Here is a 9,777-nt window from a genome sequence, read left to right as displayed (position 1 = left end):
TATACCTCTGAACCGCCTTAAGGTAGTATGAACGGCTACGGTGTCATGCTCAGATTTGCTTGAAAATTATACAGAATGTGGAGATGGGTGAGAAAAACTCACCTGCCAATTTTTAATTTTTTCCAAAAGAGCGTTTTTGACTTATGTAATTTTTTGTGATTGGAAAACCCCATAGACTTTACACACGCCATGTTTTTGGCATGTTGCCAAGTTCTTCAAATCAGCTCAATTTTTGAAAACAAGTAATTTGTTTAAATGTGATTTTCTCTCCTTTATACCCACTGCATAAATCTGGTTTTTAATTTATTTTATTGCAAAAATACTAATTAATAAAGGACAGCATTTTTTTCTAAGATATTGGCTTTAACAAAAGAGATATAAAATGGTAATGTTAGTACTTTTTTCAATTTTCTTTGACTTTTTCTAGAAACACTAAATTACCTAAATTCTATAATTTTTTTGGAGCTAACTATAGGTCCAATTTCAACAAACAAGGTGTCATATGAAAGGTAATCAAATTTAGAAAATTTTCTCGCCAGCGTTTTTTAATTAAGTGTTTCTATTTTAAGTTATAGGTATTTCTAAATTTCCCTAAAATCAAAAATTAAAAAATTATTTTTCTAAAAAATTAAACACTTTATCCAAAAAAGCTGGCAAGAGAATTTAGATATTAAGCTTATACACCATCCCTGAAAGTTTGGAAACCATATCACACTCCATGTTGGTTAAAAAAATTATAATGTGGAAAAATTTAGGTAATTTTCAAAAAATAAAGAAATACATAAGAAATGGTAAAATTTTTACGAAACTCTAAAAATAGGTGGAGTGAAGACTTATCTTTAGTTTGCTCTGAGTTTTAAATTAATACACAATTCCTATTTGCTATTGTGGCTATTTTGCTGCAAGCTTGATTAGCCGTTCATACTACCTTAAGGAGATGTTTGTATGGATGGAAAATTGAAACTCATTATTAGTTAGTTAGACTATTAACAATATTCCTACAGGGAAAGGAATTTCAGCAATTCTAGTCATCAAAATCAGTCTCACAGCTCAAAGAAGTCCTGGTGACAGAATTGATAACATATCACCATTCCTGACTTACGGACACACTTGAAAACTTAGATGGCTTTTTCTACAACATAGATAAAGGAAACACCCTAGGTGTTAGCTAGCTGCGTCAATGCTCTCTGCTCAAATGACGTCTGGCTAATGGCATCTGATATCAGTCCGGGATATCAGTCACTGTGCTGGACTTTTCTGTCCAATTGCCAAAATGGTTTGTTTGAAGGCTTGTTTGTTTGTGTAACAGTGCAATATATACCATTCATGAAGTGTACAAACCCTTTAGATTAAACAACAACTTTTTGAAATATGAAGATGCTTTGAATAAAACCAATATTTTGACCCACTAGCTTGACGGTTTTGCTTTGCTTGATCAAATAGCATCTTCGGAAATCGGAATATTGATTGATTGATTGATGTGTGTGATTGTGTGGTTGGACAAATCGTGACCACAGAGGGTGTAGCCAGCATTGTCAATTAGAATGTATTTAGAAAAGATCATCAATCAATATTCTGAACATGCTTTTTGACCAAGAAAAACAAATCCATCTAAATAGTGAATAACAATATTGTTTTTTATTTTTTAATTCTTCATAACATTCTGTGGTTTGGAATTGCTGTTGCAGCAATGGGAAAGCTAACAGTATAATTTGAAACATTCAGGTTAATCCTTTCATGAAAAAGTTCCAACTTGTAAATAATGTTCAGTTTGATGTAAAATAATGTTCACTTTGATATTCTCTCAATTTCTGCTCAAGATACTAATAGTGTTAACAAATTCAATTGTGTCAATTTTGTAATTTTCCTATACACTCCCAATACAAAGTTTCACTCCAGCTCCAGAGAGTAAAAGTGATAGATGGAGTAAAAAAAAGCCTGGATGTCCAACCAACAGAACTCATCTGATGATTCAATGAATCTATTATAATGATAACTGTTTGTTTTATTGCTATGATCAAAATGACATCTGGCTATAACTGCAAACGATTTCAGTCAGTATGCTAATTTTAAAAAAGACATGCTTTATTACCTTCAATATGTTTGTTTGCTTTAAATGATGCCTGGATATAAAACCTAATTGGACATGACATCAGTCAGTGTGCTGGACTCTTTAATCAAGATAAAACCAAAGAGTTCTGAAGACACTGAAACAATTGTAGCACAGAATGACAAAGAATTAGTATCTTCGATCTTGTGGATGTCAGGTACACAACCAATAGAGAATCCTAAATTGACAGTATGTCTGTGACAAATGCACCCAGATGTTGCATACAATTCAATTAATAATGTCTGAAAAAATGAAATCAAACTTGCCATGATCAGTCCATCAGATGTCCACACCATACCTACATCTCGAGATTTGAGAAATCTTGAGAAGTTCAACAAATATTGGAGTTTTAACCAGGGATGTGCGAGTAGAGTCTTCTCTCACATTCCTGTTTGAACCAAATTGTGTGTGGGGGGATTATGATGAGTATCTTTTTTTCCCCTTCAGTTTGTTCAAGTTGCCTTTTTCATAAGTGTGAAACAATTAAACTAGTTGTTTAAAGTATAAAAACTGGGAAAAACTGTTCCAACTGACCAGCAGGGAATCAGGTATTTTGTTATGACAGAAACATTCAATCAGTTACTTTTAGCCAGCAGTTAGACAGTTTTGGATGCTTTATAGAAATACACTGTATTTTAGCTTTGTTTATTAAAGACAAAAATTATATTTAGGCATTTGATGTAGACATTTATAGCCAAAACACTTCATAGCCAAAATATTTATTCTGCTGCCATGCCACTTGGATATCATGTGGCTGGCAAAGATAACAGCACATAGAATTACTACCTTTAACATCTCCCCACATTTTACACCTGGGTGGAGTGAGTCAAGCAAGTTAAAGTGTTTCTTTGTGGATTTTTAGGATTTTTAGGTCTTACTGGCTTTGAACCCAGAACTTTGTGTTCTTGTAAATTGTTAACCAATTTTTGTGTCTTGCCCAAGGATACAACATGTTGCCCTGCCTTACTGGCTATGAACCCATAACTTTGTGTTCATTAGTTGAATGCCTTAACCATTAGCCTACCGTGCACAGGAATATCTTTTCCTTTTTAATCTATTATTCTTGCCTTTTGAGGCTACTTTGTGCTAAATGTTGTACTTATATATCCTAGTTACTGAGATATAATAACTTTCAATGTTGTGAAAACCATAAAATACATAAGATACTGAATACTTAATCTGGTTCTATCGCCATGATGGTAATAAAACAACTCATCTTGATTACATTTACAAATACAATTTATCACACTGATATATTGGTCTCTCAATTATTTATAAAAGGGAAAAGTGACAGCTCTAGATCACTTGAACATTTCAATCAAAAGTAAACTAATACAGACTTCAATTTATGAAAATGCTAATTTATTACACTTTACAAATGTTAAATATATTGTAAATTGTTAACCAATTTTGCATTCTGCAAAATATCATAATTTTTGGATTGAGCACGAGTCCAGCCCAAACGGCGGACATCAAGCATGCAGATCTATGGATACTATGCTAAAACAACAGAACCTAAAAGTATAATGCTAGAGTGATCTCTTTATTCCCTTAGATTATTCCCCTTTGTACAAACTTCCTCAGTATAATTATATAAAAACCTACAAATCCGCAAGGAAAATTTTTCAAAGAAACAGATGTTTGAAGAGTTTTGTAGCCATCTGAATATACCTTAAAAGAAATTTAAAAGATGGTAGAAAAACAAGAACTGAGCTAGGGAAAATGAAATGAAGCTTGTTATGAATATCATCCCTGACATGACATTTACACAGCACACGACTTGACACAATTCCACATATCTAACAAGCCTGCTTAGCAAGTCAACTTTAATCAAATATAGACCTTATACAACTTCTCAAAAGTAGATCTGACAAAACAAGCCTTCTTTAAACATTGGACTCAGAGAGAATCAATAATCTAAGTTGAGATTATTTGAGTTTACAGGTGGGTGGGTGGTGAATGCTATCTACTGAAGATACCAGATCAAGTTATGGACAGAGTACTTTACTACAAAGGGTTTAACAACACCAATGCAGTGATCATTTGCAAATGCCCTCAAAGGGTCAAGTTTCTCGGTGAGTGGGGGCACCGACATGTGGTTGATCAAGTGTCCTTTTTTCAGGCTCTCCTGCAGTTCCAAAGACCACCCCCTCACCTTGGGTAAAAGTTACACAGAAAATGCAGGCAATCCAGCATCTCATATGACCAGAAAGCATCATGGTAATCAATGGCTTGCTGAAGGCAATCCTCAAGCAGCCACAGTTTTCTAGAAACCCCACTCACACATCGGTGAGTGAGTTTGCAAATGAGTACACATGTTACAAAGCCAAACTTCCAAGGATCTTCAAACTGTAGCGGCACTGTGGCAGAGGGGCCATGTCATGGATGGTATTTGGACTCAAATGTCTTATTTGAGTCCAAAAACCATGGAATAAAGCAAAAGTTTATTTGTATTATAATAGACGAAAATTATTCGGCTTTTGTTACTGCTCGCATTCGTAAAGTCCCAACTCATGCACATGTAAATTCACATAAACGTGCGCCAGTCACGCATTACGCAATGCACAACTAGCGTAAGCACTGCAACCAACTGCGTGCACGCCATACTATATCAATATGCGGTGTTATGAGTCTTATTTTTCCGCCTAATATATAAAGCTAACATCCCTAATGATTTGAAGTTTGCAAATGGTGTCATCTACAATTCATAAACAGACAGGTGTATATCTATCCAAGATACTTCTGGGCAAAAAAATCCTCCATCCATTCACTATAGAGAAAGTCAACAACTAATTTCCCTCCAAAGTCAATGAACAATATTTGTCAATTGCATTCAGTGGTTGTGAATCTGAAAATGTCTTGGCGTAAGTCTCAGAACCAAATCTTACTGTTATCCAGATAAAGCAGTTACACCATGCTGTATCGACTGCTAAAAGTAAAAGGGGACAAGGAGGACTTACCGAGCAGACAGGCAGAAAAGGTTGACAGAAAACGTTTTTAAAATGCCCAGTTATACAGGTGTCAAATATTTTGATAGCATTGTAAGAAGCATTTAATACATGTTGCTACAAAACTTTGTATCATACTGTTAAGTGTTGACAAAATATTTTGGTAAACCTGTTTGCAACTAAATGTTTTACAATAACATTTTGAAAACATTTAATGTTAATGTAGTGTGTTTTCAAACAACTGGTTTAAAATGTTTTCATGAACTGACATTTAAATGTTATTTAAAAGGTTTTAACCAAAACCAAAACAACTTTTTCAACTGTTTTAAAAATGTTGCATTTGCTGTTTTTTTGGCAATATTATTATTCTGTTCACCCTTTACTTATCTAATGTATCTAAGTGCTTTTGTTTTAAGGGTTGTTAAGTTTAAGCCTAACCTGAAGCCAAGTGTGATTAATAGATCATCATGCTATTATATATTCCAGCTAAGGTGACATCTACAGTATGTTTATAGTGGGAGCAGATATAGGGTACATTGGCATATAAATTCTATCCCGGTATGCGGACCGGTATGCTGAAACTTACTCACTAAAAACACAAGCAGTAACAGGTATGTACCATACATCGATATTCTTCTCAAACAAAGGATATTGGCGCAAGATATTTGCACTATAAACATACGAGGATAAATTCCTGGAAGTAGCTTGATGCGTTGGATGCACACAGGACATTCAAAACTCTTGTCAGCCCCAAGAGATATCAAAACTAGCTCTATGTTCCCAGCCATGATCACACTGTTGAAAGGGCTGTTTATAACTCGCGCCACAATATTTACACATTCCCAGTGTTTGCAAGTGTGACCTCGGGGTCATTGCAGATGTACAGTAATAATCGCGTTCACATTTTGAGTTACACCCGGCGTAAACTTACGTTAACATTGATAAAAATGCCACAAATATTTTCCCTACTCCTGCCGCATGTCCACACCTAGCCTACTCCTAGACTAGCACTACGCCGACCAGTTCCAGCAAGCATTCACTTCTGGTCGGCGTTAACAGCTACCACTTCTGGTGTTTCTGTGACCTTTTTCAACCACGCGATATGTAATTTCTTAAGTTCCGACCCCAAAAAGGTCAAACTTACACGGGTGCCAGGCACAGCAGCGTTCACATTGCAACTTACACCTGGCGGAGATTACACCCAGCTCGCTACTCCTGAATTTTGTCAGGAGTAAATCATCGGACATACGTCTGGCGGAACTTACGCTGACCATCGTTCACACTGTCAATACTTCTGGCAGCGCCTGCCGCTACTCCTACTTGCTATACCTAAACCATCACATCTTTTCTTTATTCCACATCAGCCTTCTTAAGTTTTTGTTCCAGCATTTTGTTCTCAAACATGAGGGAATTCTAAGACATACTAGGGAACAGACTAGGTACCTGTCAGCATTTATAGAAATAGAGGTGAAAGGATGCAGTCATGGCATCAATCCTTGGTGGACAGGGGGATGTGCCCCCCCCCCTACCTTTTGGCAAAATGACCCATTTTTTGTTGGGTTTTTTTCAGCCACTTTTTGATTATTCAGGCTGGACCCCCCACATTTCAAGATGGATTGATGCTAATGGGCACAGCTTCATAAACCTGAAAAGCTGACATTTCCATGTATGTAACAATTTTCAACAACCATTTTTTAAATGTGCATAACATGCTTGATTTGAATTCGGCAGGAATGTTGTTTTGCATTACACAGGGTCATCTATAATAAACTAAAAGAATAGAAAGACCCACTAGAAGTATGAAAATTAATAATATAACTTTGCTCTTTTACATTTATAAAGAAATTGTTGCTGCCAGGTGAGTTAGGTGAGCAAAAGCCTCTGGCACAGAAGAAACATTTTTCGGTTAGCCTTTCTCACCTAGATGTAAAGAAATTACTTTAACCCTAACACTCCCAGTACTACAAAATACTACACATACAATGTATGATGTGTATGTATCCCAAGTGATAGCATCACACAATTACCAAAAGTGATATATATGCATGGTTTCATTGGCCAGACCCAGATCAGCAAAACATCCATGTCTATACCAGTCGCCAACCTAGTGCTTGGCATGCAAGGGGTCTCAGATTTGAATCTCGACCAAAAACAAACAACTTCTTTGTTTGTTTTCTCTCTTTATTCTTTCCTTCTTTCCCTTCCAGTCGCTAATGTGGGCAGTTGTACACAAGTTAGTCATTTCAGCTAAACATTTGTTAAAAATTGAAGCTTTTATGTTTTTTTACATGCATAACATTAAATGTCATACATCGTATAATACAATACATTATACATCTAACCTTTTATAATTATAAATTAACTTTTGTTAGATGCCGATGTTAGGCCGATTTTAATGGTGGTGATAATGTTAACATCATGGAGGAGGAGGAGCTGAGCAGCACTGAAGAGGAAAGGGAAATGGAAGAAGACCCAGAAGACAATGCAGATTATAAAGACAGTTATAAAGACAGTGGCATAGCGTCATTGGGGGGCACAGGGGCATGTTCCCCCAGGCATGTGCCCCCAATAGATGTGAAAATTGAGAAGATCCCACCGCAAAATTGCCGGAAAATGGCTTGTGCTCCTAAATATTTTGCTTGGCCTTCTTTTGAATGCCTATTCTGTGTGTAACTTATCCATGCATACACACTTAAAACTACGGGGTCAAAAAATGACCCAAACGGGGTCATTTTTGACCCCAGCATAGTTATCAACTAAACACCATACCACTAACGGGGTCATTTTGACCCCATTGGTCGAGGTCATTGCAATGACTACGTATTTGGGTCAAATAGTAACCCCATTGGGGTCAAAATATTACCACATTTAGGGGTCAAATGAAATGACCCCTTCAAAAGGGTTGCCTTATTGGGTTACTTAATGACCTCATTTCGGGTCAAATGAAATGACCCATTTGAAAGGGTTGTTTTATAGGGTTACTCAATAACCACATTTAGGGGTTGTTTGGATTTTTTAGTAGGCCTATGGTCATGCTGGTCCCACCAGGACATAAGTGTGTTTCTGCACAGAGAAAGCATTACATAAACAGCAAACTGCAAAATGCATCTGTGTATCACACTCACACACAGTCAGTCATCGCCTATGACAGTTCACGTATTATAAGCTTACATGATATAAGCTTATAACAACTGCAACCAAGACACCAGCCACGACAGCATGAAATTGGAATGAATCTGCGTGCATAGACAAGGGTCTATGCATCCTTGCAGTCTCACTTTTCAACTAACTTTTCATATTCCATCATGCAGACAAGCACACACGACAATCCGCTGAGCTGCACAATCAGAACAAATATGGCGCTGATGTGACCACGTGAGCCGATGCACACCGTGTGTGCAAATAGTCGCGAAATGCAAGTCATTATAAAGTTGACAAATTGTGTAACTTCGGTCAAAAAATTTGTTTTATTTATTAATCAACAAACATTAATTGCAGCTCATGTTTAAACTCATTTATGAATTGAGATTTTCAAAGCGGAAGATTGAAACTGATATCAATGCTTGCGACGGTATCGGCAAAATGACCACTAAGTTTTTGACCACGTTAAATGCGTGGCTAAAATGACCTCGTGAATGTGGTCAAATTAAAACAGTACAACCCCCTTGAAGGGTCAAAACAACCCCAAACGTGGTCAATTCAAAATGACCACGGAAAATATAACCCCGTAGTTTTTAGTGTGTATGCTTCATTCATTATCTGTGAAACTTGGATGGACCACTGGTCAAAATAAACATACACCTTGATTGCAATCTTATTAAAATCAATTGCTCCCAATCCAATTTACATACTAATGTGAGAATATTATTACCTTATATAGCCACGGTCACATATCAAAATAAATTTTAGGTTTACCTTAACTCACCCTGAAGGTATAGGGCACACAGATTGGATTTCTAAAAGTCAATCTCAAATTAAATATTTCATTTTATTGAAACTATTTCAAAGTCATGTTTAACCATTTTTTTTTTTAAATAATTAACCATCTTTAGTAATATTTACTGCTAGGATGATGAAGGAAACATTCCTCAACTGTAAAATGTTTGTCTGACCCCCTCCCCCAGCCTACACACACATCCCAACCAGTATGTGTGCACCGGCAATCACAGACCTTGTGTATTGCTATCCAAATTAGGATGTTCAAATAAATTTTACTGAGAACAAAACGGCAGATTATAGGATCTTGCAGTCAGTATTTCTAATGCCAAATAGGTCGTTATTTCTTAAATGCATTTGGCATAGGCACCCTACATTGCAACCTACTGCAGACCCTCCTTGAACCAAGGATCATTGTTTGCAGGTAGGTCCACAGTTTAAATGTAAAAATTAAACATGTGTCCTCATTTGCTGGCAAACACTGTTGCACTTGCACATCTCTTACTCATTTGTACCGTAACATTTCTGGACAAGACCTTGTCACCCTTCCATCACAGGTTCATGAAAATTGAATACAAAATTGATAAATTTTTGAGGCAAAATTCCATTAAATTTATGGCAAACCACTTATTGATAATAATAACATGCTCCATCATTATCATGTCCTGTACATTTTCAAACAACTTTGCTTTCATCTGTTCTAGAGAAAATAAATCTTGACACTGCTGTGATTTTTCCTGCATGATTTTCAGTCTTGTTGACAATTAAAAAGATGATGAGTTA

This window comes from Amphiura filiformis, chromosome 11, assembly GCF_039555335.1.
Source record: "Amphiura filiformis chromosome 11, Afil_fr2py, whole genome shotgun sequence".
NCBI classification, from domain to species: Eukaryota; Metazoa; Echinodermata; class Ophiuroidea; order Amphilepidida; family Amphiuridae; genus Amphiura; species Amphiura filiformis.
Note: the sequence above shows the minus strand (reverse complement) of the source record.